Genomic DNA, 9,492 nt, shown 5'->3' on the forward strand with positions numbered 1-9,492 from the left:
TAGATAAAAGGGACTCACACCTCTCCCCGGCCAGCCTTTCGGGATAAAGAGAAAATTATTAAATGTCCCGGATACCACATGTCAAAGAAGCTGTTCTTTTTCAGGGACAAGGCTGCGTTGACGGCCACCAGTGTTCCTGTCCTTAGGAAGGAATATGGATTTCCCAGCTCAGCAGAGATGAGCGTCTCTCCCTCTGCTGAGTGTGCACTTTCCGGCTCTGGGTATTCCAATCAAATAGCAATGGTTGAGAATTTTCTAAGAAGGGAACAATTGCAATTGGATTCAGTCTCATAAAAAGATAAGTGCTGGCATCCCCTCCCTCTCTGCAAAGGAGGTGAGGCGTTGAGTCTACCTGTAAAGGTGTGCCTGCACCTGGCTGCGTGCCCATAGTAAGCAGGCACTGTAAGCCAGATTTTAGGGGACCGTGGACAATGGTGGGGTGGCCTCGAAGCATCTCAGAAATGGTTTGGGATTTTTACAGCACTTTTTATTTGATTTTTTAAAAAGTCTCAGTCGTAGCCTTCTATGGCTGAAAAGAACCTATCTTTCTCTAAAGGAATCTCTGAATTCTTACACATAATGCTATTGACGTGGCCCAGTTTGAAAGGATTATTTGTCCAGGGATTTTCCTCATTTCCGCGTGTGTCCTTGGCAGGACCTGCGGTGGCCCAGGACCGGGGTGAGGATGCGCGCAACTCTCTTTAATCCAAGAGCACCACCATATTTTGTTCCCTGTGTGCTCTGCCCCATTGGGATGGTGACCATCATGTAATTGTTTTACTATTGGCAGAAGTGTGTGGGTGTTTTGGGGGGCATAGTTTCGGTACACATGTGGCTTTTAAGCCCCGGGGGCAGGAAGGCGGCCACGCCTGGCCCTCCTCAGTCCCACGGTCAGAGTCCCAGCCTTCCCACCCAGGAGGAGTACAGGCCGGTGCAAAGATTTACCCTTGTTTCTTTTGAAAAGAAACTGCAATTACAGTGGGTCAGACCCGTTCAAAACAGACACGTAGCCAAATGCCCCCGCAAGGACTCAGGGATGGCACGCCCATTATCTTCAGCCGAAGGCACTCTTGAGACAAAACAGGTGCAAAAAGACGCTTTGTCAGCACTTTGCTGTCAGGCCGAAAGCAGCCACTTCTGGGAAAAGAGGGCTCCAGACACTGCTGCAGGGCGGAGGGCAGTCAGTAAGAAGAACCCCAATGTCTTCTCCAGGAGACACCACTCTTGTCCGCACAGACAAACACCGTCGCACATTTTCTTATCTCCTCTTTGTTCTCAGAAAACCCACTTATCTCTCCTAAAACTCATCTGTTTTCCTGTAAGCGCCTTCCTCCCCAGTCCCTTCACCTATCAAGATGGCACAGAAGCCCCGCCTTCTAACCATCCCTCCGAGTGACTCATGGAGGGACCGGGGCACAGCACCCCCAAAACGTGCCTCTTTGGCATGTGGGTTATTTTAGGCTGGTTCCTTCTAAGAAACAGGAGATTCAGGAAGAACTTTAACCTTCCCTCTAACAGCCAAAAAGGATTTAGAGAGAGGATTTCTTCCAGGAATACAGAATCATCATCAATGTTCTCAGTGTGCTGTGACCTGGGGTAGAGACAGGAAGTCAGCAAAGCCTGTTTGCTAAAATTCCTCTCTGTGCCATGTTTCTGTGGAGCCCAGGAAGCACTTGTTCACCGAACATCACCTCTTTCTCCTCTTCCTACGAATGATCTTCCTTCCCCCCTGGAAGCCTTGGACCCCCACCCCCTTCTCCTTAGCCCTGGAAGGCATATGCCTTCGTTGCCTGACTGCCTGGGGCCCCCATAATCTTACAGAGCTCTCTGCGTGTGTGATGAAGTTTAATTTTCTCCCATTAATCTATCTCATGTCAATTTAAGTCTAGACAAGCCAGAATAACCTTGAGGGGTACAAGGAAAATGTTTCCTCCCCAACATCTGGAAGAGACGGTCTATTAATAGGTCTTGTCCACGGAGAAAGCTCTGACCTGAATCTGCATAACAAACCCCACTAAACACCCTTGTTTGTCATACTTCTCCTGATCGCCTTCCCATAACTTGCGTCCTGAGCAAAGAAGCCCCAAATCCCTTTTCCTTTGTTTATCCACTTCTTGGAGTTACTCGTCTGTTTTAGCAGAAAGCCCTCAACAACAGTGAGCTCTGTCCCACCAGCAAAGCTCAGATTTTGGGAAGCAATTTGGCAATGTAATTTAGAAAGAGTCTGAAATCGAGACTTTTTTTTAACAAATATATTCATCCACGCAACCGTTGGCAGAAGACACATTGGAAACCATTTTAGTATCTGACAATTAGAGGATGGAGAAGGAAGACTTCCCAAACTATGTCACAAGGAACAGGGGCTTCAGCACATTTCAGTAATTAAATGTTACCCAAAACAGGGTTTCCTGGGTGAAATAGAGTTGAAATAGCTCTGAAATGCAGGACTTCTCAGAGCCTTTGATACTGATTTGCCCTTTTACTCTCTAGAAGAGGGTAAAGTGCATACCATCTATAAAAATTACTTGATCTGGCTCCCTCATCCCATTTGTTCAATAAGTTTCCTGGAACTCCCTTAGGAAACTCTGAGATGACTCAAAAAGAAAATACACAAATCAATCCAGGGAACATTTGTAACATTGACATGCCCCTATTGACCCATCAGGGATCAGGGGACTTCCTGCATCCACACAGCATCCTTTGGGATGCAGGGCTGGGCATGTGACTGGTGCTGGCCAATCACCGCCCCCCAGGCCCTGTGCAGAGCTTGATGCAGGGGTTGGTCCAAAGCAGGAGTTGGTAACTAGATGCTGGGACAGCCTCTCTGCCTGGTGATGGCCAGGAAAAAAATTTACAGGAGATAACACAATTGTTTTTTGGAGAAAATGGTATGTTCTTACCTAAGGATATGTACCCAAATGGAAAGATATACCATATCTATGGATGGAGGGTCTCCTAGATCCATGTACTGAATCTCTAGTCAAAGCTGAATAGAATTTCTCAGGAATATGAAAAGATAATTCTGATATAGTAAAAACAAAAAAGAACCAAGACACTTTTTCAAGAAGTAAAAAAGAGACAAAAATTTACCATACTGGGTGTCAATGTATAAAGCTAAAGTTTTTAAATTTAATTTTACTTTATATTCATCTCAGGTGTATGGCCTCATGATTCTACAATTATTAGCATTACTAAATGTTCACCTTGATATTTGTAGTTGCTCTGTCTACATACAAAGATATTACAGTATTATTGACCGTATTTCCTATGCTGTACTTTCATCCCAGTGACTAATTTATTTTATAATCCAAAGTGACTTTAAAGGTGAAGGACTGGGGGCATGATGGGCCAAAACTCCACCAGAACAGAAATTCATCCCCATATAATTGCGAATGTTGTTCAGGTCCAGATGGCATTGCCACCCGGTGGGGAACGAATGGAGCCTTCAGGAAACAGTGGTGGACAATGGCCTATCTGTAAGGAAAAAATTAAGTTAAATCTTTGCGATACACATACTTTTGGACCCAGGGTCCTATGCACCCTGGTGCCACACTCATGAATACGTTGCCTGACCAAAGAGAGTTTGTGGGTGTCATTAAGGTTGCACTTAAGATAGGGAGATTTTCCTACTAATGGAATAACACGAGCTCTTGAAAGCAGAAAAAGATGGCAGAGAGGTTCAAAGCAGGACAACGACCTGAAATGTGCCAACATTCTGATTAAATGTGGAAGTGGGGTCTTCCTCGTGGCCCCAGAAACATGGCTCTGTCCACACCTTGATTTCAGCCCTGTAAACAGGCCCTGCTCAGCAACACTTCTGTGCCTGCCTGGAAATATGAGATGCAATGTATATATTGTCCAATGCTGCTGAGTTTGTGATCATTTGTTATGCAGCGTAGCTAACTAATACAATCCCCAGCATAGCTAACCAATACACATACAGTTTGTTTGTGAATACAATTTGTTTACATACAAAACAAACTTGGTGGAATAAACACATACCTGTACATAGAAAATGGTTATAACTTCTGGGGGGAAGAAATAGGGGGAAAAAAGCTCTATTTATGGCATGGGGTCGGGGAAAGATGGCTCAAATGAAAGAGCAGAAGGGCACTCTACTAACAAAAGGCTTCTATGAATGCGGGTAGCATCTTTTATTCTGGAGATGTGGGGAATTCAGATCTTGAACAACTTTGTAGAGAAGGTAAGTGAATCTATAAAAATTATTCTATTGCACATGAACAGTGGAGGGAGGTCTATGTAGGTAATCAGTCGACACCATTCATATTTTATGTTTGAAGGAATCCAGAGGTGTCTCTGACCAGCCAGAATTTCTAAAATGTGGCTGAGCACGCGATAGCTAATGACCATAGCTGCACAAAGGACAATCTTCCTAGGACACATTTACGATCCTTTCCTTCTAGGGGGTTTCAGATGCAAATGTGTGCATGCAAATGAGGCAGAAATGAAAAAGTCCTTAACTTCTGCTTAAAATGAGGTTCCCGGACCCCATATTGCTCAGCGTGATCGGCAGTGACCACCCAGATGTGCAGTCGGGGTCGGAGCTGAAGAAAATTGAAAATTCCCTGTTTACAGAGCTCTTCATCTCACCAGCCCCAGGAAGGTAAACACGGAATAGGAAATCGCTGGCTCGCTTGTTATAAAATTTAACTGTTTGCGGGAGCGCCTACACGATGATCTGGGGCTTTTAGAACGTGGATATGTGCATGTGGGTCTATGTGTGTTTAACTTGAGTTTGCGTCTAAGAACCTTGCAAAAAGTGACTTTGACTGAAGACGCAGAGCCTCTCAACTCATGAAGCTCAACACCTCTTAAATTCATGGTTTTTTTGGCAGGTATACATAGGCGCAATGTGTAGCCTTTAAATATTCATCTTCGGGGACTTTTTTTAATTGAAAAAAATGTAGTACGCAGTGATACTAACAAAACACAGACATTTTTACGATGTATTTTTCTAAAATTACCAGAGGCACCATGAGATGCCTGGCAAATGTCTGGAAAAAAAAAATTTTTTTTTTCTATTAGAAACCTAATAATGGCTTCTCGTGTAATTTAAGTTCTCACAGTAAAAGCATCTGTTCCCTTTGGTCTCCTGGGTGATAGGACAGGACAATGTGTGTTTCCAAATGTGGATGGAGGGTTTCCTTAAAATGAGGACCTATTTGTCTTGAGGGATTTCTGAACATATGTTTTTATGGCTAAATTCTAAACACGCATACATGCTGAACAAGTGCAATTTCAGTATGGTGTACACGGTACTAAGCTGCTTTCTGTGAATGCTGGGCTTAAGCTAAGGAGTGAATTTAATGGAGATGATGGCATTGTGTTACTCACTGTTGGAGAAAGGAACTACTGGTGTGGAAAGATGGCTGGGTGTAAGGGATGTGGAGGCCCTGGGCTGGAATTGGGGTATCACCTGGGTGGGAGTATCCTGGGGTGGCCTTGACAAAATGCTACAACTGGGTGCTTTAAACCACAGGAATTTATGCTCTCTGTCCTGGAGGCCAGACGTCTGAGGTCCAGGCAGGGCAGGGCTGTGCTCCCTCCACAGGCCCCAGGGGAGGGTCCCTCCTGCCTCTCCCAGCATCTGTGGGCTCCAGGTCACCCTGGGTTGGTGGCCACATCCCTCCATCTCCTCTGCCTCTGTCACCACTTGGCTTTTCCTTTGTGCCTATGTCTCCTTTTCCATCTCTTACGAGAACACCTGCCATTCACTTAGGGCCACTATCATTCAGGAGGCCTCTTCTCAGATCCTCAACTAATTACATCTACAAAGACCCTGTTTCCTAATCAAGTCCTATTCTAAGGTTCTGTGGATTTAGGGTTTCACGTCCCTTTTTATATAAATATATTTAAATTAAATGACTTATATTTAAATTCAATAGAATTTGAATATATATTCAAATTACCTGAAATATATATATGTATTTATAGTATATATGTGTGTATATACACAGACACACACACACGCACACACACACACACACATTTTTTTCCCTCCCTCTCTTTTTCTAGAAAACCCAGCAACCCTGACATTCCAGAAGACAGGGCCCAGATCTTGATTTCTAAGAATCATTCCCACTCTAAGGAATTAGGTTCTTGGAGAAAAATCTGATTCTAGGGCTGGGACAGAGGAGGAACATGGTGAGAGCATCTTTCTGTGCTGGAATGGCAGTTCCCAGACAGGATGGGCCATACCAAGGCCCCAGGACTCCATGGTGGGTACCACCGAGTGGGTGGGGGGTGCCCTCACAGCTGTTCATGGCTTCTTGAGTAAGACGAGCTGTCATGAGTCCATCCACCTGATGAGACAAACAAATGGATAGACCAACAGGGAGAAGGGGAAGCTCTTTGTAGTGGCAGAATTTCAATGAGTAAGTGCAGAAGGGGTGGAGTTAGAAGAGCATCAATAAGGGCTATGGTTAGTGGATGACATGGGTGGGATGCTTATATAGCCCCAAGATCTTACCCTACCAAAAGCTCATTAAAGACCAAGTGGACAGTAGTTTGATAGCGGGGAACACTGGCGTGTAGCACTCAACCCAGGGGGAACGTACCACCCCTGCAGCGTTCTTGCCAAGAATGTCATTTTGAATTCATCAAATGAATTGAATGAACAAATCTATGTGCGCAAAAATATCAGACACACCCAAACACTTCAGGGTAGATTGACTTTGGAAGAAAGAAGAGCTTAAGAAACATCCACCCCAAATCCCTGCTGGGGGAGGTTTATGGGCCCACAGAGAAGGAAAGAACACTCATATTTCTATAGACAAGCCAATAGCAAAACAGTTTTCATTTCTCCTTATTGTCCTGAAAACCAATTGGTCTTTCTTAAAGAAACCTGTTTGTTCTTCGCATAAAAGCCTCTTCTCCCCGACACCCTTTCTCCTACTAAATTAGGTATATAATCCTCTAACTTAGACCAAGTAAGGAGCCAACTTTTATATGCGTAGGAATAAGCCTTTTTCTACTGCTGTTAATCTGGTGCTTGTCCATTTAATTTGTACACCCCCAGCGGGAGAACATAAGAGGGTGGAGGAATTTCTGTCTCCTCTACAACTGCAATGAACATGGAGTCCATGATGCAAAACAGGTTCGATTGTTCCTTGTTCTAAATGCAGTTATTAGCTGCTTCAGACTTGAGTGTATTCCTTAAATGCCATGTATTTAATAGTGCTGCTGTGAGCACAGATATACAAGCTTTTGCATAAACACCTTTTTCATTTTTCTTGGGTATATTCTTAGGAGTGGAACTGCTGGGTCATATGATGACTCTGCATTTCACCTTTTTGAGAACCGTCAGACCGTTTTTTCACAGTGGTTGCTGCACTCATATGCCTCCCATGCACGAGGGTTCCACAATGTCCGCATCCTCACCAACACCTACTTTCAGTCTTTTTGAAATTATTATAGGCATCCTCACGGGTGTGAAGTGGTATCCTCCTGGGGTTTTGACTTGCATGTAAACGTCCAGAACAGAGAAATCCATGGAGACAGAAGGCACGTTGGTCATTGCTAGGGGCCAGTGGAGGTGGGAAATACCTGCTCATGGAGGCAGGGTTTCCACTTGGTGTGATGGGAATGTTCTGGAATTAGATAGAGGAGGTGGATGCATGATGTCATGGCTGTACAAAATGCTGCTCATGTATATACTTTAATGTGCTGAATTCTGTTATGTGAGCGTCATGTCATTTTTTTTTTAAAGAAGAAACCTGGTGTTGACATGACTGCAGGCACCTGCTCTATGATTTACCCTCCCCAGGGCTGAGTTCGGGTGCATGAAATGGCCCCTTTTCTTGGAAGATATTTCCGCTTTCTTTTGAAAGCTCACGAATGCACTGACAGCTGGTGTGCTCTGTCCTCCTATACTCTTGAGAATCAACACATGTGAAATTGCTCAGGAGGCCCACAGACATGTCAGGCCTCCTAATTTCCCACATGAGCACATGGGCCCCTAAATGTGGGGCCTTGGGGCACCCAGTGGGTGGGGAAGGGGGTGAGGGCTTCTCTCCAACCCCGAGACAAAGGCGCCTTCTAAGAAAGGCACGTCACCTCTCCAGTGGAACACACTGCTGGATGTGGGTGCAGCTCTGTCATTAGACAGTCTTCGAGCCCTCTAGCCGCTCCGCCTGACACAAACCCACCAGGCCAGACGGAGGCCTTCCAGCTGAGAGACACATACATCCCGACCATGCAGGCTGCCGCCCATGAGGGACGGGTTGCAAACGTTTCCTCCCCAGTTGGGAGACTCCTGCTTTACCCAGCAGCACAGGAGAAGAGGTTGGGGGGATCCCTCACTCCAGAACGCTGCCTGGGGAAAGGAAATGTCAGTGGGGGAGTGTAAGGAGGTTGAAGGACTGGACACACAAATAAAAGCCCCAGATGAATTGGGTGACGCGGGACGCTTGGAGCTCTTTCGCTTCATTTTCATGGATTTTTTGAGGCTTGGCAATACCATGTTCAGCTGAAAGGATCCATGTTAATAATCCAAAACTTAAGAAGAAGATCTGGAGGTTTCTGTTCCTAGTACATTTTGCCAAAATTAGCTATGATGTGGGTCAGTTTTGCATGCATTCCTGAATGGCTACTAACCCTAAGTCACCCAAAAGGCTTCCATGTTGTCGTGTGTACACACGCCAGAGGACACGGAACACAAATAACGTGAGTACATAACATCTGTCATGCACAAATGTATCACTGTCAGAATAAGGGGTGAATTGTGCCCTATGGGGTGTTGGTTACATGCCTTTGATAACCCGGGCCAACCAGGTTTATTAGGAAATCCAGTGCCTCCTTGGGGACTTAGAGAAATGCTTACTTTCAGAACCTTGAATCTGTCCATCTGAAAACAGATTTCCACCTGTAAATTCATAGGCAATGATACAGAAGAGGATATGAATTGGAGAAGGCTTGTATCAGGCTGCCCAGGGGTCAAACGCCAGCCAGTTTAAAGGGCTTTGCAAAGCCATGCTTCCGTTCACCCCGTATGCCAGACCCCAGCGTGGGGACATGCACCCTCATCCGTACAGCCGCACCAAGGAGGGGCTGCAGATTTTCAGAAGGTACCAGAGACGCGAAGCCCAGAGAGGCTCAGACTTTGTCTGATGTCACACAGCTTGGCATGGCCCACAAAGCAAGGCAGCTGAGCAGCTTTCTGTGAAACTCGGGCCATTCTCAGGGAGGCTGCCTTCCACCTGCTCTGGAGAGCAGAGCATCTCTCCTTCCGTGTCTGAGCTGAATACAAGAACATTCCATCGTTGGCCTTGCCAAATGGCCTGCGGCCACTGGCCACACAGGTTCTCTGCTAGAGCTTTGGGTGGTGCATCGCTGGGCTCTTGGAAACATTTCTGCACCACAGTGGAGGTGACAACCATGCCTGGGCCAGCCAGGGTCCCTTGAGTTCAGAGCAGCCACCCAGACCTCGGGGACATAGCATCTGTGAGTTACGACCCCTCTCTACAGCACCTG

The sequence above is a fragment of the Manis javanica genome, chromosome X (genome assembly GCF_040802235.1).
Source record: "Manis javanica isolate MJ-LG chromosome X, MJ_LKY, whole genome shotgun sequence".
In the NCBI taxonomy this organism is placed as follows: Eukaryota; Metazoa; Chordata; class Mammalia; order Pholidota; family Manidae; genus Manis; species Manis javanica.